At 44.9% G+C, this 26275-nt stretch overlaps 1 protein-coding gene and 1 long non-coding RNA gene across 15 annotated transcripts in view; one reads left to right on the top strand and one right to left on the bottom strand.

The window, feature by feature from the left end:
* RNF216 (ring finger protein 216) overlaps positions 1-26275 on the top strand; it is a 171987-nt gene that overhangs the window by 79668 nt on the left and 66044 nt on the right. The window contains exons 14-16 of one of the 14 annotated variants that reach the window (XR_016387722.1): positions 16832-18147; positions 18324-18471; positions 19404-26274. The exons of 11 other annotated variants lie outside the window; for them this stretch is intronic. The gene's annotated coding sequence lies outside the window, so the exon portion shown is untranslated. Of the gene's footprint in view, positions 1-16831; positions 18148-18323; positions 18472-19403; position 26275 lie in introns of those variants that run through there. 2 more of the 14 variants (XR_016387721.1, XR_016387723.1) reach the window with 2 other exon arrangements.
* Positions 13803-18041, bottom strand: LOC149747364 (uncharacterized). Its single transcript, XR_016387724.1, has 2 exons — positions 16850-18041; positions 13803-14311 (listed from the first exon to the last, which is right to left on the bottom strand). It is a non-coding gene; the product is annotated as an uncharacterized LOC149747364 (long non-coding RNA).

Below are 26275 nucleotides of genomic sequence, written 5' to 3'. Positions count from 1 at the left end.
TCCAGGCCCATGAGGCACAACTACTGAGCCTGCACATCTGGAGCCTGTGCTCTGCAACAACAGAGGCCGCCATAGTGAGAGGCCCGCGCACCATGATGAAGAGTGGACCCCGCTTGCCACAACTAGAGAAAGCCCTCGCGCAGAAACGAAGACACAATACCGCAAAAATTAATTAATTAATTAATAAACTCCTACCCCCAACATCTTCTTTTAAAAAAAAAAAAAAATCAGTAAGGAAACAAAGGACTTGAGCAACACTATAAACCAAATGGACCTAACAGATACACAAAACATTCCACCCAACAGGAGCAGAATATACGTTTCTCTCAAGTATACATTTTATAAGGCCAGCATCACCCTACTACCAATGCCAGACAGAGATACCACTGGAGAACTACAGGCCAACGTTCCTGACAAATGTAGATGCAAAACTCCTAAATAAAATAGTAGCAAACCAAATTCAACAGCACATTAAAAGGATTATACACCATGACCAAATGGGATTTATCCCTGGAATGAAGGATGGTTCTACAAAAATCAATCAGTGTGATAGACCACATTAACGGAAGGATAATTATATCATCTCAGTTGATGCAGAAAAATCATTTGACAAAATTCAGCACCATTTCATAATAAAAAACACTCAACAAACTAGGAGTAGAAGGAAATTACCTCAGCATAGTAAAGGCCATGTATGAAAAGCCTACAGCCATTGGTGAAAAACTAAAACTTCTCCACTAAGATCAGGAAAAAGGCAAGGATCACTTTTGCCACTTCTGTTCAACATTAGTACTGGAAGTCCTAGCTGGAGCAATAAGCGAGTAAAAGAAATAAAAGGCATTCAAATCGGAAAAGGGACTTCCCTGGTGGCACGGTGGTTAAGAATCCTCCTGCCAGTGTAGGGGTCACGGGTTCGATCTCTGGTCCAGGAAGATCCCACATAATCGTGGAGCAACTAAGCCCATGCGCCACAACTGCTGAGCCTGTGCTCTAGAGCCCACGAGCCAGAACTACTGAAGCCCGCACTCTTAGAGCCCGTGCTCCGCAACAGGAGAAGCCACTGCAATGAGAAGCCCACGCACTGCAACGAAGAGTAGCCTCTGCTCACCGCAACTAGAAAAAGCCCTGCGCAACAATGAAGACCCAACGCAGCCAAAAATAAATAAATTAAATAAGTTATTTTTTTAAAAAAAACCTGTTAGAACTAACAAATTCAGCAAGGTTGCTGGATACAAAATCAACATACAGAAATCAGTTGAGTTTTTATATGTTAACAACAAACAATCCAAAAAGGAAACTAAGAAAACAGTTCCATTTATAATAGAATCAAAAAGAATAAAGTACTTAGGAATAAACTTAACCAAGGAGGTGAAAGACTTATGCACTGAAAACCACAAAACACTGTTGAAGGAAATTAAAGGAGATACAAGTATGTGGAAAGACATCCATGTGCATGGATTGGTTATTAAAATGTCATACTATCCAAAGCCATCTACAGATTCAGTACATTCACTATGAAAATCCCAATGGCATTTTTTACAGAAACAGAAAAAGCAATCCTAAAATTCATATGGAACCCCAGTAGCCAGAACAACCTTGAGGAAGAACAAAGCTGGAGGCCTCACACTTCCACACTTCAAAGCATGTTGCAAAGCCACAGTGATCCAAACAGTATGTTACTGGCATAAAGACAGGCATGGAGACCAGTGAAACAGAATAGAGAGCCCGGAAATAAATCCGGCATATATAGCCGGGCATATATAGCCAAGGGTGCCAGGACTACACAGTAGGATAGTCTCTTCACCAAGTGTTGCTGGGAAAACTGGATAACCACATGTAAAAAAAATGAAATTAGACATTATCTTATACCATGTACAAAAATCAACTCAAAATGGATTAAAGACTTAAACAAATGACCTGAAACTTATAAAATTCCTAAAAGAAAACATAGGGGGAAATTTTCCTAACATTAGTCTTGGCAGTAATTTCCTGAATCTGACACTAAAAGCACAGACAACAAAAACAAAAATAGACAAATAGGAATGCATCAAACTAAAAAGCTTCTGGGCAGCAAAGGAAACAATCAACAGAGTGAAAAGGCAGCCCTTTGGAATGGGAGAAAGTATTTGCAACCTATTTATCTCATAAGGCATTAATATCCATAATGTATACGGAATTTCTACAACTCAGTAACAAACAGCAACAACACAAAAAACAAATATGGGCAAAGGTCCTCACTAGGCATTTCTGTGAAGAAGACATACAAATGGCTAACAAGTATATGAAAAGGTGCTCTATATAACTAATCGTCAGGGAAATGCAAATCAAAACCACAGTGAGGTATCACCTCATGTCTATTAGGGTGGCCACTACCAAAAAAAAAAAAAGCAAAAAATAACAAGTGTCAGCAAGGATATGGAGGAATTGAAACCATTACAGGATGTTGGTGGGAACGTAAAATGGTACAGCTGCTATTGAAAATGGTATGAAGTGTCCTCAAAAAATTTAAAATAAAACTACTATACAATCTAGCAATCCCACTTCTGGATTTTTATCCAAAGGAATTGAAGATAGGATCTTGAAGAAGTATTTGTGCTACCATGTTCATTGCATTATTATTTATAATCAAGATATGGAAGCAGCCTAAATATCCAGTAGATAAAGAAAATATGGTCCATCCATATAATGGAATATTATTCAGTATTTAAAAAGGAGATTCTACGACATGGATGAACCTTGAGGACATTATACTAAGTGAGATAAGCCAGTCGCAAAAAGGCAAATGCAGTATGATTCCACTGACAAGGCATATCTGAAGTAGTCAGTCATAGAAGCGGAAAGTAGAATTGTGGTTGCCAGGGGAGCAGAACTGGGGAGTTGCTGTGCAATGGGTATAGAATTTCAGTCACACAGGATGCAGAAGTTCTAGAGCTCTGCTGCACAGCAGTGCACACACAGGTAACAGTACTGAACTGTACACTTAAAATGCATTAATAGGGTAGATTTCGTGTTATGTGTTTCTTAACCACAATTTAAAAAAGAGAGAGAGCATATGGTTCACTGTCTCTTTTCTTTCTGCCAAGATAGACATGTAGAAGTAAGTTTGTTTTGAGCTACTGAAATTTGAGTTTGTTCCAACAGCATAACCGAGCACATTCTGACTGGTACAGATCATGAGAACCACAAGTGACAATAGGGGTGGAGAAAAGGAAAGATAGTAGGGAGATAGGATTAGAAAGAGATTTTTGACTGTGGGGGTGGGGAGAAGCCCAGATGACTCACTTTTCTGGTTTGAGCCACTAAGTGGGTGATGATGCTATTCACACAAAATTGGAAATAGAATAGAAAAAGGTTCCAGGAGAGAAGATCAACTCTGTTTTGCACATGTTGAATTTTGAGGGTGGAGGTGTTCGTATTCAGTAAGCGTACTTTTCCCCAGTGCCTGGCACATATCAGGTGCTCAGTGATTATTTGGGACATGACTAGGGTCAGGAACACAGGAGAGAGATGGGTTGCAGAAAGATTTTGGAGTCAGGAATAAGAAGCATTGAAAGGCGGGAGTCCTGGGGGAAGGCAGAGGGCAGAATGCAGGGAACTCAGGGGGGTTGGGGGTTGGGGTGAGGCCCTCTAGGAGTTAGGTCACAGGAGTTGGAGAATGCTGGCACCTAAGGATGCTGGCAGCATTTGCATTAGAGTCTCATCAGATTTATAGGTGAGTTTATAAGGAAAGTATTACCTTTAAAATGTTGAGTCCTGCTATCAAAGTTCAAAATAAGTCTTTCCAGTGATTCACATTTTTTTATGTCCCTTAGTAGTGTTTTACAGTGAAGAGAATGCATCATAAAGTATTACAGATCAGAACCTGACCCTCACTTGCGGATAGCATTCATGTTCTAGACTTGCTTTCTACCATTAGGGTAAGATCTGCAGTGTTTGGCCCACTGTGAGAAATAAAGGGAAAACTGTCTCGTGGGACCTGAGGCAGTGACAGCCAGTTAACGGTTACTGAGAAGTTCCCAGCTGTCCTTTGAAAAGAAGGGAGAACTTAAAAGTAAAACGTTTGATCCTTATTAGGAGCTATGGAAAGATTCGCCACAAGGTGGCACTAACACTCCATGAAGAAAGGTTTTCTCTTGGGCATTTCAAAAGCATGTGTGTCTGCAAAACACTGTCCTGTAAGCAGAATTGACAGAATTCTTTTAGGTTTAGTACCAAAGCAAACCACTCTTTGCATTCAGAGTTTAACATCAAAGAGTCATTGTTTTTAGGACATATGCTTTTACCTTTTTCACTCGTACACATTCTCCTTATGACATTCTTTCTCTTCAGCTACATGGCTAAACCAACTGTTAATCCTTGAGGATTCCTCATCTTCAAGAAATGAGCCACAAGCTAATTTGGGCCCTTGTGAGACTAAGGGCTTCTGCTTCCTTATTGCAGTGTCACTGCTAGTAATCTAAACTCCAGTTACATTTCCAGGAACTTGTCACTCTGAGATGAGGCATTTATATTAATGCATTATCTGGAGACGGGCTTGAATGCCTGGAATCATTCCCCTGAAATCCCTGAAGAGTTAGTAAGACACTGTATCTTTGATGAAATGGGGGGAGAGTCTTTGTTACATTGATATGATGAAATGCCTTTGTCAAGGCCCTCGGCGTCCTGTGTGCTCTCTGATAAAGGATTCATCAGTTTGCTTTCAATGTGTTGCTTTTAGGAGTGGATTGGATGGGTTTGGTGTGGGACTGCAGGGTGTTAGATTAAAAAGAGATTTGTAAGTGATACTTCTGGAATATCTTTTAGTGTCAGAAGCTTCCCTGTTGGGTCTCTTTCTAACTGTCTAGAACCATAACTTTGCTCCATAAACTCAGAGATATGTAAGTAGAGCTTTCCCGAAGGGTAACCAGGACCACAAGGCGGAGCTTTAAGAATACTCACGAAGCAAGTGCTATTAGGGAGACCATCGGGTGGTAAGACTGTAATCAGAGTAGCTGTGAAGAATGCCTAGTTTGGTGTCTTTTAGTGGAGAATGTGAAGTGACTGTGTAACCGCTCATCTTTTCCCAGTGTCACTTATATTTGTTTTTATGTATCTTTCCCACCTGCCAGCTTTCTTCTCTACTCATCCTTTTTATGCTTCCCAGGCACCATCCTATCCTTGGTAGCATTCAGTGTTACTGACTCTGCAGCAGTAAAATATAACCAAAATTCACATCTGCAGTGAACCAGTTTGTTGCTAAAAACAGGCATCTGCAGCCGCCTAAAGTAGCTCAGTGGCTGCGTGAAGAGAATGTAAATGAGCCTAGACCAGCTGTCAGTGCCAGGGCAGCTCCAGCTGTGACAGTGGACGGTTGGCACTTATTAGCAGCACTATAATTTGAGGCCCAGGCAGTCAGCTGACTCGTGTGCTGAGCACAGGCCTTTACATTTATCTAGATATGAATGAAGCTTGAGCCTCTTGTTCTCATTATCAGGAAGGACCTTTATTCAGGAAGTAACATTGAGAAGAACAAAATGTCTGGGTAACAAAAGGATTTTTAAGTCCCCAAATGAGGGCTCCTTTACTGGCGTGGAAGTCCATGCTGCATAATGCAAGTCCAGAAAAGAAGTGGGGTGGTGTGGGAATTCCTTCTCAGGCATTTCAGCTGCCCCTGTTTCTCTCAAGGTGAGTCACTCCCTTCCGAGCCCGAGGGCTCTGGCTGAACAGCTTAAGACCTCAGGCTGCAGTGGTGTGCAGGTGTGTCAGGAAGGGTGCCTTTCAGGACCTTAGGCTCCTGTAGGTCCCCATGGCCACCCTGTGAAGTGGACACTGAGGTAAAATGGTGGAGCTGAGAACCCAAAGGGGGGCCTCCCTGCCGCCCCCAGACAGTCCAGAGTGGATCCGAAAGGCCGTCCTTCCAACAAGCACTGAGTAGAGCTGGCACTGTAGCAGCGAGGTTTCAGGATTTAACTCTGTTTTTGTCTTAATATTTTTTTCCACTTTTTAAAATTCTCCATAGTAAACAGCGTAGTGAGTCTGTTCGTCATAGGCTTCTCAATCCTTGAAAGATTTTGGTTGATGACTACACACACTTCCTTACTTGACATCTTAACACATCAAACATTGTGTTTGAGAAGCTAGGTCTTCCAGTTAGGGGTGTGTGTTTGTGTGTTTCCAAGAAGAATAAAAGCAAAGAAAGGCAAAAAAAAGTTGTAATTAAGGTATATGCATTTTGTAGACATAATGCCATTGTACACTTAATAGTACATGGTACAGTATAGTGTCAGCATAACTTTTTTTGTGTGTGTGTGTGGTACGTGAGCCTCTCACTGTTGTGGCCTCTCCCGTTGAGGAGCACGGGCTCCGGATGCGCAGGCTCAGCGGCCATGGCTCACGGGCCCAGCTGCTCCGCGGCATGTGGGATCTTCCCGGACCGGGGCACGAACCCGTGTCCCCTGCATCGGCAGGCGGACTTTCAACCACTGCGCCACCGGGGAAGCCCTGTCAGCGTATCTTTTATATGCACTGAGAAATCAAAAAATTCATGTGACTCCCTTTACAGCATATTTGCTTTTTGCCACGGTCTGGAACTGAACCCATGATATCTCCTAGCTTAGGGGACTGGTAAGCGGGCACAAGCAGTGCCGCTATGCCTGCTTGCTCTTGGAGGCTGGCACAGCCCCTCAGATTTCTCCCCTTGAAGCTCTCAGAGGTTGACTGCTGACTTTTCAGCAGGTGGTGGAGTGCATTTCAGAGCCAAGGTGGTCCAGACACAGCTGTCAGTATGGACTTGGGGCCTGAGGGCAGAGCAGCAGCCTGGGCCTCGGGTTTTTGCCGACTTCCCTCACCCTCAGGAAATGAGCATTGCTCTGTCTTGCCCCCAGAGAACATTCTGGTGCTTCTTAATGAAGCTGCTTTAAAGGGTTAAAATGTTGCCACCTTCTAGGAGACAAATCACAGAACTTCCTGTTCTCTGTAGAATGAAGAGGCTTTGCCTTTCTCCAGCAGCATTGCTTGGGACAAGTACTTTTTTTGCTGGGCTTTATTAGTACTTTATTAGTAAGTTCTCTGTTTTGAGAGTTCTTTTTGAATACAGTTACATGAGAAATATTCATGGATGCACTGCTCTGGGTCCAGCCCTGTGCTGGGTGCCATGAGGCTGTAAATATCAAAGAAATCCATGCTGTTGCTTATGATGCAGCTAAGGAGACAGTCTGGCATAGTGGATAAGACAGGGATTTTGTTGTTAAACCTGCTCATGCTTTAATTCCAGCTCTTCCTCTTCTTGGCTTTGTGACCTAGGGTAAAAACGTCATCTCCCTGAGCCACATTTTCTTTATCTATAAAAGGAGAACAATTACACCTATGTCGTGGAGCCTTTGTGAAAAGTAAATGGCTTGTCAGTTTTATCTCAGTAAATCTACACCAGGGGGGTTGGGCGGGGGGGGGGGGGCGTTAAATGCCGTGATGTAGCTGAAGTGCTTACCCCACTGCCCAGCACTTCCTCAGTAAACAGCTGCTGTCCGTACAAGGAAGGCAGAGACTGATGCCGACAGTGTGTACAGGTGCAGTGCAGGCTCAGGTGAGGACAGGAATTCCTAGAAAGGAGGAACCTCTCCCAGGTTTGTAAAATCTTTTACCACAAGAGCACAGAGTTCCCCTAAAGTGGGCAGATGTGAAGTCCCATCAGGGGACCAAAAGAGGACTCCTCACTTACCTTAATTTTTCAAATCATGTACTCAAAAAATGTCATTTCTTACTAGCATGCCACAATGGAAAGGGGATAGATTTTTGAAGCTAAATTTTTTGCTGACCAATATGTTCTGTCAGAAATAACCACTCAGTTCAGCCCACAGTGTTCGAGTTGAGAGAGAACCCTGTTCTGCCCTGGGGAGAGCTGTGTCTTGAAGCAGGCTGCTCGCGGGTTTGCTCTCCATGTCTCAGTTGCTTGGTCTGCACCACTGCTGTGTCCCCTCCTTTCAGGTTTCTCCTTGATTTTTTTTTAACCCCTGTCTAGAAGGATTGGCATCTCAGGGAATGATATTCGAAGAGATGAGTGTAGGAAGGACCTAGAAACAAAACTGATAGTACATTTTGCTGGAGAACTCAGAATTAGTCACAAAGGGAATATTTTTAAAAGTGTTGGTTCGTCTCCATGATTCGTTGGTAATTGTCTTCCTAGCAGGGTGCTGACCTTGGAGTCTTGACCGTCACCCGCACGTGCAGTGCAGCAGGCAGCCCTGGGGGTTGGGGCTGCTCGCCTTTTGCTGTCCTCTTAGCAAATGGACACACCTCCTTGTCTGTCTTCTGTTGTTTTGGTCTCTACTAAGATATACTGTCTGTGGTGCTTAAAGAAAAAGATTCTGTGGATTAATAGGTTTGTATGGGCACTTTATTAAAATAAGAACTTTGACCCTTTTTCATGGTTTTTATGGCCACCGTTAGCCATTGCTTATCAGACTCATAGCGGCCTAACCCTGTTCACAAACCATACGGGGATCAGAAGCTTTGAGTGCCTCTCTTTCTGGAAACCACATATTACTTGTTGAGTGCCTTTAGACGTTTTGCTAAAATAATGCATTTTCCTGTGCCTGTGGCCTCATCAAAGGAGAGATGCATTTTGATTCAAAATCTTTAGAAATCTCACATTAAAAATCCCTCAAGAATTGATAATCTACAGAATAGATTTTTATAGAGTCATTTGCCTCCTTTTTGTCTTTCACTAATTGTGTTACTAGGTGTCAGCATCTTAATTTGTTTTAGCGATCCTCATCGTGATGTCCTTGAGGAAGGAGTGTGTGTTGTGTGTGCGTGCATGTGTGTGTGTCTGTGTGTGGTGCATGTATGTTGGAGAGCAAAGCAATAGTGTTCCCTCTTTGCATTCTCAGCACAGAGCACTGCAGGGCTTCCAGCCTTCCAGGTAGAAGAAAAATTGTTGCTATGGTAATAACACAAGCTCAAAAACACCCTGTATCCCCCTGGGTGTCTGTGTCAGGGAGGAGGAATGCAGGCAAGGGAAGCGGTAGCAGAGAGGAATGTTCAGGTAAAATCAGACTGAAGCCTAGGCTAAAGCTGCCACTGGATGGAATTTCTTGTGTTTACTGTTGAATTCGAGGTCATTTTGTGATTGCTGTGTGGTAGCTGAGAAAGGTAAATGGTCTTTTACTCCCCAGTGTCCTCCCTGACTTGGAGACAAACAGAGAATGAGAAGGGCCTCTGTCATCTCTGTGGTTCCCAAAGGCCACATGACCTTCTCCCAGGCCACAGTTAGAAACGAGTGTGTGTATCTGTGGACAGTGTACCGCTCCAAGTGGGACCGACCACCCAGACCTACAGCACCCACTGCCCTTCATCTCCAGTATAACAGGTTAAGGAGTCAGCCTTGCTGTCTCACTTAAAGCCAAATGGCAGCTTTTGTGCTCTGCGTCTGCATTACATGCTAATGTCTCTTGAGAAGATGGACTCAGAATCACCTTGGTAACTCAGAGCAGTGCTGAGAAGCCAAGTGCAGTCCGCTGAGGTTGGCTTGAGGAGCATGACCAAAAGCTAGTGTGCTGCTCTGCCAGAAAGTCAGAGCCAATCTAGTCAGAGTTCCTTGAGGTGGGAGTTTAGCATCATAGTTACACCCGGCGGAAGTCACAGTACCTGCCAGCAGCGCTCTTGCCGGCTTTTAGGGGCTTTCTACTCCTTGTCCACTCAAAGTCACGCAGCTAGCAGGTGACAACATCAGGGTGACAACCCTGAATCAAATCCAAGGTTTTCTTACTTATCATTGTTTGTGTGTTTTTAGGTGTGATTTTGGTATGATCGTTGGTTTTTTAAGAGTCCTTGTCTTTTGGAGATACAAACTGAAATGCTTACAAATGAAATGATGTGTAGTCTGAGATTTGCTTCGAAATTATACTGGAAGAGGGAGGACGGGAGAGCAGGTAGGGTTTAGAGAAGCCAGGATTGGCTCTGATCTGATAATTATTAAACATGAGTGACAGGTACATGGGGTTCATTATATTACCTACTTTTGCATATATTTAAATTTTTTCATAATAAGTTAATTTAAAAAACAGAAATCTAGATGTGTTTGACTTTTCTATGTCTATGCTCTGACATATGTCTATGTCTATGCTACTTTGCTTTACTACTTTGAGGGCACCTCACTCTTGGAAACTGGCAAGACCCTTTACTCAAATATTCTATTTCATGGTGTAGTCACTTTTTTAAGAGATGAAGAAAATCTGTAACATAACAGGAAAATGTCAGCAGCTATTTGTGAGAAGATTAAAGGGCTAGTCATCCTGGAGAAGGGAAGGCTGCATGTGTGTAGTTTCTCTATTGGTACAAGATTCTTCCGTACAAGTGGTGGTGACCTGATGTTTTCCAACTTCCCTGAGAAAACAGACTTCAGCTGCCCATCAGGAATCCAAGATGGATCGCTAGACTATAATGTAACCAGTGAAACAGGTTCCAGGAGCCTGGGGCCCTGCGCAGAGGCTCACGTACAGCCCTCGACAGATTCTTCTTCCTCTAGGACGACTGGCAACATGCGGTCTAGCCTCGAGGCCGGGAGGGAGACCAGATGACCTTTCGAGTGTCCTTCCAGTCCAGAGTCTCTGATTTCTAGAATACTGAGGGCTTTCAAACTGGCATTGGCATTTGGTTTTCAAAGAGAAGTAGGCTAAGAGAATTTCTCAGATCAAATCCCTAAAGCCTCATAAAAGCACTTTTCAGTTTTATTTCCCATCAGAAGCATATATATGGAAAGCATTTTAAGTTTCAAAAGCTCCCTAGAAGCTGATCCAGATTCTAGCCCAAAGAGAGTGAAACAGATCGCAATTTTTTTCTTCTCTTGTCTTTGACAGCGGCTTGTCCTTTTGCCTTCCTCTCCCCTCTTCTGTCACATTTTGCTGCTAAAAATCTCTGTAGCTCCCTGTCCTGTGACCACAGCCCTCTTTCTTCCAAGGCCCTCTTGCCTCCCTTAAAACCCTTCTTTTCTCCCCCAAGGCCAGCGCCCACTCTGACCTAACTTTATCTCTCCTGGCTTGGATCTTTTCTCCAGGTGGCACCCTTGCCCCTAAACCCTTCATTCTATGGCTCTGCCTGCTGTGCAAGTCCTTCCCTCTCTAGAGCTCTGGACTCAGTCCTTCCTAAAAAGCTTTGTCCAGCCATCATGCAGAAGCAGCCGACGAGGGTCTTGCCCCTTATCCTCCCCGATGTTACTTCCTTCTTCTCTGAACATGTTTGTGAGCCGCTTCCTCAGCTTAGACTTGTGCCAAGACAGGCGGGACATCACTGCTTGGTTGGAATCTGGTCATTCAGATATTTATTGAGCGCTGCTGTGCCTGAAGAAATGCAAAAGGGGCAGCCACAGCCCTAACCTAAGTTCTCGGCAGGGGAGGCCAACTCCTGTGAAGACAGTTAAATAGTGAGATGGTGATGGTGACTGCTCTAGGGAGTCAGAAGAGCGGTCAGGAAATACTCCCTGAAAGAGCAGGGTCTTGGCCTGACTGGGACTTAATGGGTGGAGATGGGGGACTGGTACTCTGACACGAGCAAAACTGCATGAGTGGTCAGCCAGTAGACAAGTGTGACAGAGCAGGAGAAAATGGCACTAGGAAGATAAATAGAGCCCAGATTGAAGAGGGCTTTGCAAAGCAGAGTAGAGACAGTAGATCTAATTCTGGACACTCCAGGGAGCTATTTGCAGGCCTGATGTTGGGACAATGTGATCAAAGTGCAAGGAGGGTGGACCTTGTAGAGCCATGAAAGAGGAGTGGGAGTTGGGGAGAAATGAGATACAGAATGTTAGGGGAGCTGGGAAGTCTTGTCAGTTTAGTTATCGTAACGGGTCTGGTGCCGCAAGACCTGGGATCACACAGTGCTCCCGTGGTCCTCGGTTAACAAACCCTCCGGTCCCAAAGCCCGTTTATGTAGTGCCTCAGGTACTTGCTGTGATTTTTTTCCTTCTCCAGAAGGCCTTGATGGGGTTGGATTGTCCTGAAGAAACACAGTCTTCTGAGGGCTGATTGGGGGCTGCAGCGGAGGGGCAGCAGCCATCAGGAGCGATGGTGGAGGCGCCAGCCCAGGGCCAGTGGTGGACACAGCCTGGGCACGGGTGTCCAGGAGGCTCCCTCCTCCTGCGGGGCTGTCCCGGAGCACAGCCCCTGTGGGTGTAGGGAGTGTAGTGTGGAGGGAGCCCAAAAATGAGACACTGGGCACATCCTTTAATTGCTGCTTGGGTACAGCTCCGTACCAGTATGTTCGGCTTTTTTAGTCCTTGGGTGCTTTTTAAACATGGAAGAAACCACGTAACCATCAAAGTTTTTTCCCCACACATTTTAAAAGGCTTGTTTTCCAGCTGAAAGCATGTTGGATTAAGCTTAATTTCTCACTCAGATGGCTTAATTTCCCTAACTCCGATGTGCATACAGAGATTTGCTAAATTTTCCTTTTAACAGCACGCTTTCCCAGCTGCTGGGAGGCCTGCTTTTTTTCTGTGGGCCTCCTGACAGAAGTGCAGACCGTTTAAGGCCTTGTACCAACTGCTGTTTATTACCACAGGGACTTGGATATTGGTGTGTTTTCCCAGGAGTTGCATTTATCTGGGGTTTGTGGCTACTCTCCTGTCCCTCTGAGCCATATGGGAGGCAGGGACCAAGGTTGCGCTGGGCTGCAGTAAAAGCCACAGCCCCTCCTTCAGAGTGAGGTCACCTCCCTGCCCAGCTCCAGTCCTACATCCTCATTACGCAAGGAAGTGAAGTCTGTTCCTTGGATGCGATCTGATTGGAACCATGTTTTCTGGGACACCTCTGCTTAAATCTTTCAGCAGAGAACAAACAGCCTTTTTATGGCTTGTTTTTGTAAAAGGTACATTTTCACAAGAATGAGGCTTGATACCGTTCATAAATAAACACATCCCTTTGCCGCCCAGGCAAAGGAAGAATGCATCGGGGAACAGTTTGGCTGGGCTTTTGCTTTTCCCTCTCTGAATGCCTGGCATGCACTGTCCATCCAAGGGTGGCTGAGGGGAGAACACTCTCTTGCTGCCAAAACCACAACAAATGACAACTTTCCGTTCTGTCATCTCTCTCCGCTCCACTGCTGGGCAGGCAATTCATTTTTCTACCATAAAAGGGCAACAAAGCTTGTGTAGAGCCGTGGTGCCTTCTGCACTGCAGTAAGAAAGCAGAAGACAAGCTGGGGAGAGGGACGCATCGCAGTAGGTACAGCAGCAGGTTCGCCGAGCCCACATCGCTGCTTCGGCCAGGCTGCCGAGCAGCAGCCTCAGTTGGAGAAAGCAGGGCAAAGAAGGCCTCCCATCTACCTGGGTACCATCGACAGCTCACGTTCGTCTAGTGGGACACAAGTGTGTAGTTCAAACCTTGTTAGGGGGAACTGCACTGAGCCTGCCCAGGTGGTTCTATGTTACTGGCATTTGGTTCTCTCCATTTGTAATTGTAGGTGCTGGATTTATAAAGGGAGTAGAGGGGACTCATATAGCCCATACATCTTCACTGTGCAGACGAAGAAAGGGGTTAAGTGCCAGGTTCACGCAGCTTGAGGAAACTATCACACTTTCGTCTTTTGGTTATATATGAACTTCGGGTTCAGGGATAGCTCTCTAACCTGTGTATGTCCTCAGTGGTCCATTAGTGTACAGTTTGACTCAGTTAAAGGTGAGTCACAGAAGTCTTGACTAATAGAAATACAGTTCTTAATTGATGGGTTCAACCAGGGTTTAAAAAAATAGCTGTTCTTTATAGTGTTACCTGTAAAATCCATGGGTCCTTTAGGTGATTGTAAATAAATGTGCAAAGTCAATAAAGGAATAGGTAGAAAGCAAACACTTAGCAATTTTGACAACATATAGAGCACTTTGGAGAGAAGGGCTGCGAATTTCCTGCCTCATGCAGCCTGGCAAAGGAACCAGGATACCAACTCAACACAAATTGAGCTACAGCACAGAAAACGCTGTTTCAACAGGAGCCCCATGCCAGTCCATGGCCACCCGTGCAGATTGCTGCTCTGGGCCTCTGCCTTCTCTGTGGGGAGCAGCTGCTGCGCTGGAGAGAGCAGGTTCTCAGATTGAGCCAAGAGCAGTGCCCACATCTTTTTGCCTGGCTCCCTTGAAGATTTTCCTATAAAGAACTGCGGGCTTCCCTGGTGGCGCAGTGGTTGAGTCCGCCTGCCGATGCAGGGGACACGGGTTCGTGCCCCGGTCTGGGAAGATCCCACATGCCACGGAGCGGCTGGGCCCATGAGCCATGGCTGCTGAGCCTGCACGTCTGGAGCCTGTGCTCCGCAATGGGAGAGGCCACAACAGTGAGAGGCTCGCGTACTGCAAAAAAAAAAAAAGAAGAACTGAGATTTGCTTTGTCATTTAAACTTACCTTAACTCTAACTGCATGTCTGATTTCAAAGCGAATACTGGAACTGAACTGAGCACATTCCTAAGGGAATAAAAATCATGTCCAAGAATCTTGCTGATCTGGAAATTTGGGAGGAAAGCAAGGATTTTCAAGGTTAAATTTTATTACCCAGATAGTGCTGGTGGTCGGAGTAGATTCTGAGCTCATTGGCTGAGAATCAAAAGTTAACTCAGAAGTCATTCCTGAAAAAGAATATCACTGAGTAGAGATGGCAGAAACAAGCTCAGTGTGAATGATTGATTCAGTATCGCATACCTCAACCTTGTTGGAAAGTGTAAGACTAGTGTAAAATGTTATCCTTCCAGCAGATAAAGCAGTTGAGTAGTCAGTCTTCAAATAGAAATTTATACAATTCTTTTTTAGTATGACCTTTCTAAGTTCTTTATTTCTCAGTAGTGTAAAACTGAATATCTTATTAATCTATCAGAGAGCTAATTGGTATGTTTTTCCTTGGTACTTCGCAAGATCTTCACTGCCCTTGGAGTAAACAGAAAAATGCTCCGAAGAATTCATCTCCACTGTGCACCTCACACATTCTTCCCTTGTAGAAACCTTGGAAGCCCTGGTTTTTTTGTCAGAAGCAGGAAGTGAATTTCATCTTCAAGAACAATTACTAATTCTTATTAAGTGTAATTTTCATAAGGCTAATTTCTCAAGCAAATAGCATTTCTTTCTTGGACTGAGTCTCTCCTTCCCCATCCATCACTGTGTATGCATGCCTGGGCGTCCTGGCCATGTGGTGACCAGCTTAGAGACATCAGCCTGCTTGCTTCCTAATTTGGTCAGAGTATGCTTCAGGCAGCCTTGCCTAACTTAGAAAAACACAAACACAGGGAGTAGCTTTGATACAGCAAAGGGGAATTTCCTTTTATCAAAAGACCTACAGTTTGCCTCTTACTTCCTCTAAAAAAAGGAAGTAACACTTTGGGAGGCTGTAGCTTGCCCTGCAGTTCCCTCTTTACGCCTGCTTCTTCATGCCAGCTTCTTCCAGCTAGTTCCTGTCCTTTCCTCCTCATCCTTAGTGCCTCTCAATGTTTACAGTTTAATTTTATTCTTAAGGATACCCATTTTACACTTGAATGTTCATCAACAGGGAACAGATTACATATGGACATTCATACAATGGCATACACCAGGGGTTGGCAAACTTTTTTTGTAAAGGGCAAGATAGTAAATATTTTAGTCTTTTTGGACCATATAAATCTGTCAGAGCTGCTCAACTTTGCCTTTGTAGCTTGCAAGCAACCGTAGACAATATGTGAACAAATGAATGTGGCTGTGATCCAGTTAAGATTATATTTACAAAGAGAGGCAACAGAACAGATTTGACTTGTGAACCGGTACACCATAGCATTAAAGAGAATGACATGGGTCCAGTTGTGCCAGTCTGGAGCTATCACCAAGATGTATTAAGTAAAAAAATTAAATAAAATAAAACAAGGTGTAGAACAGTGGGTATTGTATGCTTATATCTGGGTCTCACATGGGAGGAGGAGGAGATGGGTGCCAACATGTGAATAAAATCTGTGTGGAAGGATAAGTAAGAAATTGGTTACAGGGAATTGCTTTGGGGGAGGCTTACTCTGAGGGTAAGGCAGGAGAGGGGGAGTACTGTGTGCGTGTACTACTTTTCCAATTAAAAAATAACTGTACCCATTTTCATCAACCCAGTCATCTCTGAACTTTTAAAACAAAAGGATTTTATTTTATTTGTTTTTAGGGAACTTGAAAAGAATGATAGACATGTGATTTTAAAAACATGCTTGTATATTTTCAAACCCATAAACCTTTCTCCTGGATCCCTGTGAGGGCTGACTTCACCACCCTCAAAAGGAGTGCTTTGCCTCAGGTTGTAGGTGACGTGATGCAATTTTGTGGCCAGTGGAAAGAGCTGGAACTCTGGCAGCTCTGCCTTTCTTCTCGCTGGCCTTTCTGCAGGAGCCCCATCTCTAGCGCACAGAACGTATGCTGCCAGTGAGAAAACCTTGGCACAGAAGTCAGAGCCCCGTGGGAATAGATACAGCTTTCAGTAACTATGATTCAAGGCTGCTTCCAGCTGCTTCCTTTTCCCACAGAGACTATTTCTGACTAACAAGTAAGGATGGGTTCTGATTCACCCAAGCATTGCTATCACCGGCTTTTAAAATGTCTGGTTTTGGTTGTGAAACCAGCAGAGAAAGTTGTTACTTTCCTAGTATGTAAAGCAGTTCACTTTTGGTACGTGAGGGACAAGTGAAAGGTTGTGTCTGCTTAGAAGGTAATGTAGCTGTAAACGGCTCAGGAGTCACAGATGGCTGTCCACCTTGCTTCAGGGCCCCCTCCCCCATCTCCTAAGCAAATGTTTTTCAGATAGCCATGCTCATCCTCTCCCACTCCTAATTTGCAGGCTTGTTTGCTGTCATTCGGTTCTAATACAAAGATCTGTTTAGGAATGTTGGATATCGTACCTTTTGAAATCCCCCCTTGGAAACACGGTGGGATGGAGATTTGCAGAGATGGGGAAGCAGTTGCAACAACATCGTCTTCTGTCTCTTGCACTGAAGGAGTACCTGGCTGCCAGACCGCGACCTGTTCTGCATCACTTGTCTTGACTTTCCTGTAAAAGCTTAAGGGGGAAGGTACCAGTTTTGCTGAACAAGCAGGCATTGCGTTTTATAAGAGCAGTCATTTAAAACACCAGAAAGGTGATTGAAAGATACTGGCATAGTTTCCTCTGACCTCAATTTCATGTACTGGTAACTCTTCAGTGCCTGAGACTTAGCACTGATGCCCTCCCCACCAGGTGGCCAGAGGCATGTGTCCACTCCAGAGGAGAGGAGAAACTATACTGAGCTTGATGAAGGACACTGAGAAGTGCTTCGCCGTACATACTGCCCCTAAAGGGAAGCTGGACGTTTTAAAAAATAAATTCAAAACTCCCCATCACCTCTCTCCCCCACACCCTCCCTGCTTCTCTCTCTCTCTCTCTCTCTCTCTTACACACACCATACACACACACCACACACACACACGCTTTCCTCTTCTGCCAACACCGCCTGCCTCCCCCCAGCTCTCCCCATTACTGCTTTTAACCTTGAAACCTCTGTTGCACGTTTATGCATTCATCCTGTTCCTGCTCTTGCATTATTAATGGGCCTGGAGCAATCCAGCCAGAACACTGACATTACTAATTACTGCTTATAACCGAGAAGTAAGGAGCAGGGAGTAAAGTGGGTCACAAGACGGTGTCATAACAATAAAATACTGCTGTCAGGCAAAATTGCTCAGTGTCGGTGCTGTTTGTTGAGGGTAGAGGTGGATCTTCACCATAAGCCGACCCAGCAGAGACCCTGTTGGTGGGAGGGGAGGTGCTCTTAACATCACATCGGTCACCCCAGTCTCACTGTCTGTGCACAGGGTTAGAGAAGAGGGTGCGTTTCTGTCGGAACTTTGAAACATCCAAAACTCTTATCATGGCAGAACAACCCCTTTGAAAGCGAGCTCTTTGTGCACTGGCGGTATGAGCCGGACAGGACTGTGTTAATGTGGCAGGAGAGGCGTTGCAGGGAGACTGCGGGGAACCGGCTTCCGCCCTCGCTTGGCCATGTGCCGTGTGCTGGCATCAGCCCTTCACCTCCAGGTCTGAGTCTGCCTACGTGAGTTAAGTCTCCCTCCAGCCCCCAGATCCCAGCTTCACGCGAATGTGACACGTCGGTGTTGTTGGGAGATGTAAGCTTGGCAGAACGAGCACGTGCACTTACCTAAGGTACAAAAGACTGGGTGGCAGAGCGTTACCAAAGGGCAGGGGCCAGCCGCCCCCCTTCTTCCCTGTGGAACGGAGCCCTGCTTATGCGAGGGCGTGTTTGGTTGACGGCCCCTGTGAGCTGGTGTAGTGGTTTCTGTGAGAGGTGAGGACAGCACCTCCTCCCGTTGTTGCTTCAGGGAGAGGAGAATTTCATGCCGCTGGAGCCGCCTTTAATGTCACCTGGGGAACCTTAGCAAACTGATCTCTAATCAAAAGCCTGCCCAGCTTCTGAGGAACACTGACCATGTCTTCTAGAGTAAGAGGAAGTAGAAAGGGACTTCAAAGGTAAGAGTAAACCGTAAGACAGTTGAGCTCTGCAAACGTGGGTTACCTGCCCCCTCACGTATCATTTTCTTGAACGCTTCATTTCTAAATTATTTTACTCAAGTGTGCTATCATGGAATTACAACCCTGAGTCCAGGAGAAAAGGAAAATTACTTTGAAATAATGTTTTTTAATTGTTGAAAAGCAGGAAAAACCATTTTGAGAGGACACAAAGCTTATATTTTTCTTGGAAAGAAAACAGCTTCACGAAAGTGAGCAGTTATTAATCCTTTGATGGTAGAACTGAAAGGATGTGGGCTTCTGTGTTCCCTGCTTCGTGATCTGCCTCTCTCTTCTTTTTCTTTCTTTTTTAATACTAAAAATGCGGCTAGAATTGAGAGAATGTAGGGAGAATGAATCATGGTTCTCAAAACTGAAAGTAAATCCTCTCGCTTTTCCCACATCTCACACACCAGCACGATGCTGAAGCAGGCCGCATGGCAGGGCAGGCACTCCTTCCAGTTCCACGCCCCCAGCTCTCCCAGTGGGCATGAGTGGTCCTGGTGGTGGTGCTACATCCCAGGAACTTATTTTGTCTTAAGGTCTTGACATGAGGGATGGAGCCACGGCAGATCCACTTAAGGAAGAAAGGTTGTTTCCTTAATCCAGTTCTTCGAATGTTTTCATTTGTTTGTTTTTCTGGTCTCTCAATCAACATTTGAATTCAGAATCTCTTAAATTTTTACTTTAAAAAGCAGTGATCTGGGAATTCCCTGGCCGTCCAGTGGTTAGGACTCAGCACTTTCACTGCCGGGGCCTGGGTTCAATTCCTGGTCAGGGAACTAAGATTCTGCAAACTGCACAGCCCAGCAAAAAAAAAAAGATGATTAAAAAACAGCGATCTGAAAAAAACAGCGATCTGCATAGTAATGTTGACTGTTGTCTTCATTTAGGAGCCTGAGTCATACTTTATCAAAAGCAATGCTTTTTGGCTTCCCTGGTGGTGCAGTGGTTAAGAATCCGCCTGCCAATGCAGGGGATACGGATTCAAGCCCTGGTGTGGAAAGATCCCACATGCCGTGGAGCAACTAAGCCCGTGCACCACAACTATTGAGCCTGCGCTCTAGAGCCTCTGAGCCACAACTACTGAAACCCATGCACCTCAACTACTGAAGCCCGCATGCCTAGAGCCTGTGCCCCGCAGCAAGAGAAATCACTGCAATGAGAAGCCCGCGCACCACAGCGAAGAGTAGCCCCTGCTCGCCGCAACTGGAGAAAGCCTGTGTGCAGCAACAAAGACCCAAGGCAACCAAAAATAGAATAAATAAAAATAAATAAATTTTTTTTAAAAACTCTTTTGTTGATAAGAAAGTAAGATGGATAAATTGAGAATTGGCCCACTGCTAGAGTAACCAGCAAAATTTTTCATAACCCATTCCAAAAAAAATATATATATATATATAGGAAAGATCTATAAGTACTGATCAGGAAATCTCTCCAAGAAGTGCACTGTCGAGTGCAAAAAGCAAGGTAAAATGGGTGCAGTGTGAGCTTTTTTTCTGGAATGAAACACAGGCTTTCACTCATTAGGCCTTTTTGTATTTCTCAGCATGTACATGTATTTTTTTTTCTTTGACCGGTGTCCACAGAAATTTAAAAAACAAAAACTGCCCCAGCATAGAATTCCGAGCTTCAGCTGACCACTTTTTCCCCTGACATTCAGTCTGTTTGGAATGAACGGATCGGTAGCTCCTCCTTCTCTTTCTTCATAGTTTCTGAATAATGTGAATGTGTCATATTAAGTAGTTTTCACCCTACTTCATTTACCGTCTGCTTATACTTTTCATAGCTTTTTACTCTACTTTTTCTCTCAATATAAAAATAATTGAAAGAAGGTAATCATTGCCAGAATTATCTCGGTTTTACACAATTCTGTGCTTTTAACAGCAAAATGAAAGCCTGGTGCCCTCGCTGGCCAGCTGTAGGAATCCAGGACTGGAAGCAGGAATGTCTTCTGTTAAGAATAGTCTCGTGACTTCCAGGAAAGCTTGGCAGAGCTTCAGACAATGTAGACAGTAAAGTTCCATTTTCTTCACTTGAACTGAAGTGCTCCCTCCGTCTGTTAGACCTGGAGCTGTGTCAGAAGTAAATGAAATTCACTAGGCAAAAACTTTTGACATTAAAATAAATGTTTTGGGGACTTCCCTGCGGTCCGGTGATTAAGACTCCATGCTCCCAATGCAGGGGGCACAGGTTCGATCCCTGGTCGGGGAACTAAGATATCCCGCATGCCACCGGTGCGGCCAAAAATAAAATAAATAAAATAAAATAAATGTTTTAAGTTTTCTCAGGGAACAGAACACAAAGACTTTGTTCATTGAACAAAGATCTGTTCTCTGATATTTATTTACTGCTCCAGTCATCTCTTTAGTTTCATTTCCAAAAGCCAGGACCTTTTATCAGACATAAGTAAAATTGTCAGAACAGCTGTTTTTTCCTGCTAGAAAACAGGGGAAAGAGTATGATAGGAAGTTAATTGTAGTGTAACTTTGAGAATCCTGGGCATAACCTATGTAAACTAGGCAAGTCCTTCAATTTCTAAGTAACATGGTTTCCTCATATGTGAAATGGATATGATGACATTCTCTCCGAGCTATCTGAGGATTGAAGGAAGGGATATTAGTAAAATTCTGAGACAGCACCTTTAATCTTTAAGTCCTTGAAAATGTGGGTAGGTCCATTTATGTTCTCCCTCCCCTCCGACTTGGGAAATAAACAAAAGATGAGGTTTTTACTGTTCTTGATTCCTCCTCATTTGAGGCATTTGGTTTCTCTACTTCAGTCTTCTCTGAAATGATATTGCTGGATCACTTGGCTTCCTCCTCTGGAATGAGATCTACTTACCTTAGAATCTTTCAAGGGGCAGAGGAGCTTCACACAGACTTTTGGACCTAGAAGAAACTTTAAAATGTCATTTAGATCCACTGGTGTCAGTGTGACAATCCTTCCACAGTATCTTTGTCCAAAAATTAGATACGAGTATACTCTTTCTTTGGTTTCTGAAAACTCTGCCTCTTCCCTTAATTTCGAGGTTTTGATTTGAAACCTGGTATTCCTGACAGATATATTCAGTTGACCATGGTAATGAATCCAGTTGGAATAATCAGGGCTTCTGCTTTTGTTTTTTAAGATCTTCTATAGGTAAAATTCCTTTACCACAGATATCCCTGTCTTTGAAAACTTTGTTAAGTTTTGCAAACTCAGCCATCTTAGCTCAGGCTGCTATAACAAATTACCATAGACCGGGTGGCTTAAACAACCAGCATTACTTCTCACAGTTCTAGAGGCTGGGAAGTCTAAGATCAAGGTGCTGGCAGATTGAGTTCTGGTGAGGGCCCTCTTCCTGGTTTGCAGATGGACATCTTCTCTGTATATCCTTACATGACAAAGAGCAGAAGGAACAGGTTCTCCTGTCTCTCTTTATAATGAATCCCATTCATGAGCACTCCACCCTCATGGCCTTCAAAGGCCCTACCTCCTAATACCATCACATTGGGGGTTAGGATTTCAATGTATGAGTTATCCAAGGACACAGACATTCAGTCCATAACTCCAACTCACAGTGTTTTTTAAGAAAGAATTGATAACTACAGTTGCAACAGAACCAAGCAATTTAGACAAATCATGGGAGCCTTTTGTAGATGATTTGGTCTACATTGTGACAGCCTTTCCTGGAGGCACCAACGGTTCTGACCAGCAGCACTTAATCAGAGAACTGATAACATTCAGACTGTAAACTGCTTACTGTGTGACTGTCAGCAAGTCTTTTACTCTGACTCTCCTCATCAGAAAGATGGACGTGCAATTCCTATTCCACCTTCTCTCAGGGTGGCTGTGAGAAGCAAATGAGGCTCTGTGAGGTGAGAGCACTTTGACAAAGGAGTCAAGAGCTGTTCAGAGACCACGTGGCAGCAGTAGTGTTCTTGAGATTTTTGACAAGTACACGCTTTTTTAGAAATGGAAGATTGGATACCTTCCCTTCAAGACACACAGTATGTTGGGGTGACCAGTCTCTTTCATGGTTGATTATCAAAGAGAAGAGAAGGTTAACCCACGAACAAGGAAATAAAGTAGAAGATCCCAGGAGAGCAGAAGCAAAGAACTTTTCCAAGATGCATGTGAGGGCTGCCGCCTCAGGATCCAGAGGGGCAAGGATCAGGGAGAGTTAAAAAACTAAGTGGAGATTATCACTGGATAACTTATGTGGAGCCTTAAAAGTGAAGATGTTTATCAAGGCACATTTTTCTAAAGCTCAGTATGGACTGAGATTGTATCTGCGTTCTTTCTGCCATGTTTTTACAGTGTGCTTCACTAAATTTTTTACATAGTTTTCTACAAGATCAGTACTTAGAATGCATTATAATGCTGTGAATGTAAAGAATTCACATTTGAAAATGTTTTGCTTTTGTCCAAGCCTTCTTAACATACGTATTTAATTACAAGGCATGAGCATTAATGGGGCTTTGAACATTTAAAGCTCTTTTCCTGAGATTAATTTGATTTAATTACTCCTGAGATAGATGTTTGCAGCCTTGGTGACTTGCCATTTGGATGCAACTGTGAGAGAAGAGTGGCTAAACCATGACTTCTGTCAGGTTCAGCTTTTGGCTGTTTATTTCCCTCCCACTGCATACCCTTCCCTCTCATTTTCAGCTCCTCACTTTGTCCTTTTGGTTTTGGGTGGAAAGAGGAAAGGTAATAGAATTTGCCCCTGTGGAGTTCATCTTGTAGCTGGCTGTATTTTCAAAGTAGTAATGTTTAGTGTACATTCCTTAGTGTCCAGTAACAGAACAGTTTCTGTGGCCCTGCTCTCCCAGACTTAAAAAAGTCCTTCCTTGCACCCTGGGTCCTTCAACCTTGGTGGCCTATGGGGAGGGGAGGAGTAGGCCCAGGCCCACAAAAGAGCCCAGACCCCAGACGGGGGCCAGTGGGAGTCCCCCTCTCCTAACATTAGTCGCATCTAGTTCTGAAGGCGGAGGAGGTCAGGGAGCCTGTGGGGCACAGAGGAGGAGTGGCTGTTGAAGGTCACTGTACTCCTTTTCATCTCAGGCCACCTCCACCAGGGGAGCCACCCCGTGTCCACACATCTGCAGTGGGTGACAATCAGGGTGTTTCCTTGGTTCCTACAGCCCGAGTCCAGTGAATGAAGGCTCACCCCTCTTTCTGCTGTGGTCTGGCTCCCTGTAGGAAGCAGAGTGTGGCATGAGCAGCCGGTGGCACGGGTGGAAGGGAGACAGAGGTCTGGCCAGCAGAAGCTGGCTTCGCCCGGCGTGGGACTCACCTCAGCAGTCCCCAGCAGCCTCGTCCACATGCGCCTCGACAGGAACGGGTGTGGGGCCTGTGGGTGGGGAGCAGTGCAGATGGCCCCATCAGGAGCCCACTTTTCCTTCTTGGGGGAGCTAAGCAAGGTGTTTCATTGACTTCTTTAGCCACCTCAAAAAAAAAAAAAAATAAGGCACACCATTTGACTTGCTAAAGGAAGGAACCATGCAAAAGTAAAAGCTTCGTTTTTCCTTCCTATTTGTGAGGTGCCTTTTGGACAGATGTTGCTTGGGAGCCCATTGGAATAGCTGTTAGGAAATCAATAGTGCCCCCTTTCTCCCCCTCTGCTCCATAGGCGGGGCACAGGCACCCAGGCCTGAGGGCAACTGGAGATGCTACTCGACCACTCGGGGTGATCTTCGCTGTAAGCCAAGCTGGAATTTCCAGAAACCCCAGGGAGCGTTGTACAACAGGAGTGGTGGCTGGTGCTTCCTGCACAAGCAGGTCAGGGATAACAAAGTCTGGCAGTAGTTTCAACCTCAGGATTTTTTTTTTTTTTTTAGTTTATTTGGTTGTGCTGGGACTTGGTTGTGGCAGGTGGTCCCCTTAGTTGCAGCTCAAGGGTTCCTTTGTTGCTCCACGTGATCTCCTTAGTTGCTTCATGCAAACTCGCAGCTGTAGCATGCACATGCTATCCAGTTCCCCGACCAGGAATCGAACCCGGGCGCCCCCGCATTGGGAGCGCAGAGTCTTAACCACTGTGCCACCAGGGAAGTCCCTCAGGATTTTTTTTTTTAATGCAGACTCCCACTTAGAAAGCCCAGCTAATGGAAACACATGTTCGGCCATCACAAATCAGAGCCAAACACTGGCCAGGCTGAACTGCTTCTCTGCCCACTTGTTCTTCACACATCACTGTCTACTTTTATCTAGGCCTTAACTCAGCCATGGCGGCCTTCTCGCCATATGTCACTTGTCATATCATAGTGTTGCAATTTTTCTTTTTTTTTAAATTTATTTATTTTTGGCTGCATTGGGCCTTCGTTGCTGCACGTGGGCTTACTCTAGTTGCGGCAAGCGGGGGGCTGCCCTTCCTTGTGGTGTGTGGGCTTCTCGTTGCAGTGGCTTCTCTTGTTGCGGAGCCCAGGCTCTAGGCGTGCGGGCTTCAGTAGTTGTGGCATGCAGACTCAGTAGTTGTGGTTCACGGGCTCTAGAGCGCAGGCTCAGTAGTAGTGGCACATGGGTTTAGTTGCCCCGCGGCGTGTGGGATCTTTCCGGACCAGGGCTCGAACCCATGTCCCCTGCATTGTCAGGCAGATTCTTAACCGCTGTGCCACCAGGGAAGCCCTGCAATTTTTCTTTAAACAAAAACTACCCCTGTCCCCATCCGGAATTAAGTTAGAAAATCCTGTCTCTCACTTGTCTCTGTGGTAATGGCCAGAGTAATTAGGCTATAAACTCTGCTCGGCTAGTCATGAGCTTTGTACAGATTCTATCCCAAGACACTAATATGGTTGCCACCCACTTCCCCCAATAATAACTGTATCGCTCATTGATTATCTACTGCTGTGCCCAGCACTCTGAAAACTCTTACCAGCCCTCAGAGTAACCCTGAAAGGCATCATCATCTTTCCCGGTTTACCAAATGGGGGCACTGAGGCTCAGGGGTTACGTGCACACCTGTAAATGGCAGAGCCAGGACTGAGGCTCAAGTGTCTGTTTAGAAAGTTCTAGTGAAGCAGTTAAGATCACAGTGCCTGAGTGCCTGTGACCCTGGAGTCTTTACAGGGAGAGTGGGGATAATGTGGTACCTGCTCAGGGTGTGATGAGGAGTGAGGCAGCACCACCAGGCTCTCTTGTTGCTACGTAGGAACAGCAGCTGTTGGTTATTGAGCACACACATTTCTCATTTATGTTTACAGAAATCCTGCCAGGTACTTGTTTTCTCCGTTTTTGTTTTGTTTTTGTTTCCCCGTTTTCTGCGGAAGCAGAGAGGCCAGGACTTCTCAGGGTCACACAGGTTCCTCTGATCCTCTGCTCTGCCGTGTGGTGCTGCACCTTTAGCTTGCAGGCTGGCGTTTGCTTTTTGCCATATGATTGTAGTCATTCCGTATGTACACTGCCGTGCCTTGCTTTTTTACTCAACGTAACGTAAGCACTTTTTGCATTCTCTAACCATGTGTAAACATGTGTCATGGGTGGCTGTCATTCCGTCAGTCAGATGTGCTTCAGCTTATTCGCATGCACCCCTGAGCTGGAAATGCAGGAGGCTTCCCGCTGTTTGCTGCTGCAAACAGTGCAGTGCACGGCCTTGTATGTAAAGCCTTCTCTTTTGTAGAATTATTCATGAGGATAGATCTCTAGAGTAGGACTCCTGGGCCCAAGAGAGTCAATTTTCTTAAGACTCTTAAGGCATAGTTCCAGATTTCTTTCCAGGGTTGTATATGGTTATCTTTCCTCCAGTACATGCTGCTTATTTTAAAAGGAAAAATGTCATCTGTTC

This window comes from Delphinapterus leucas, chromosome 15 (genome assembly GCF_059928025.1).
Source record: "Delphinapterus leucas isolate spDelLeu-1000000601 "Yukka" chromosome 15, BTC_Dleu_Yukka2, whole genome shotgun sequence".
NCBI classification, from domain to species: domain Eukaryota; kingdom Metazoa; phylum Chordata; class Mammalia; order Artiodactyla; family Monodontidae; genus Delphinapterus; species Delphinapterus leucas.
Note: the sequence above shows the minus strand (reverse complement) of the source record. Positions and strands in the feature narration are given on the sequence as shown.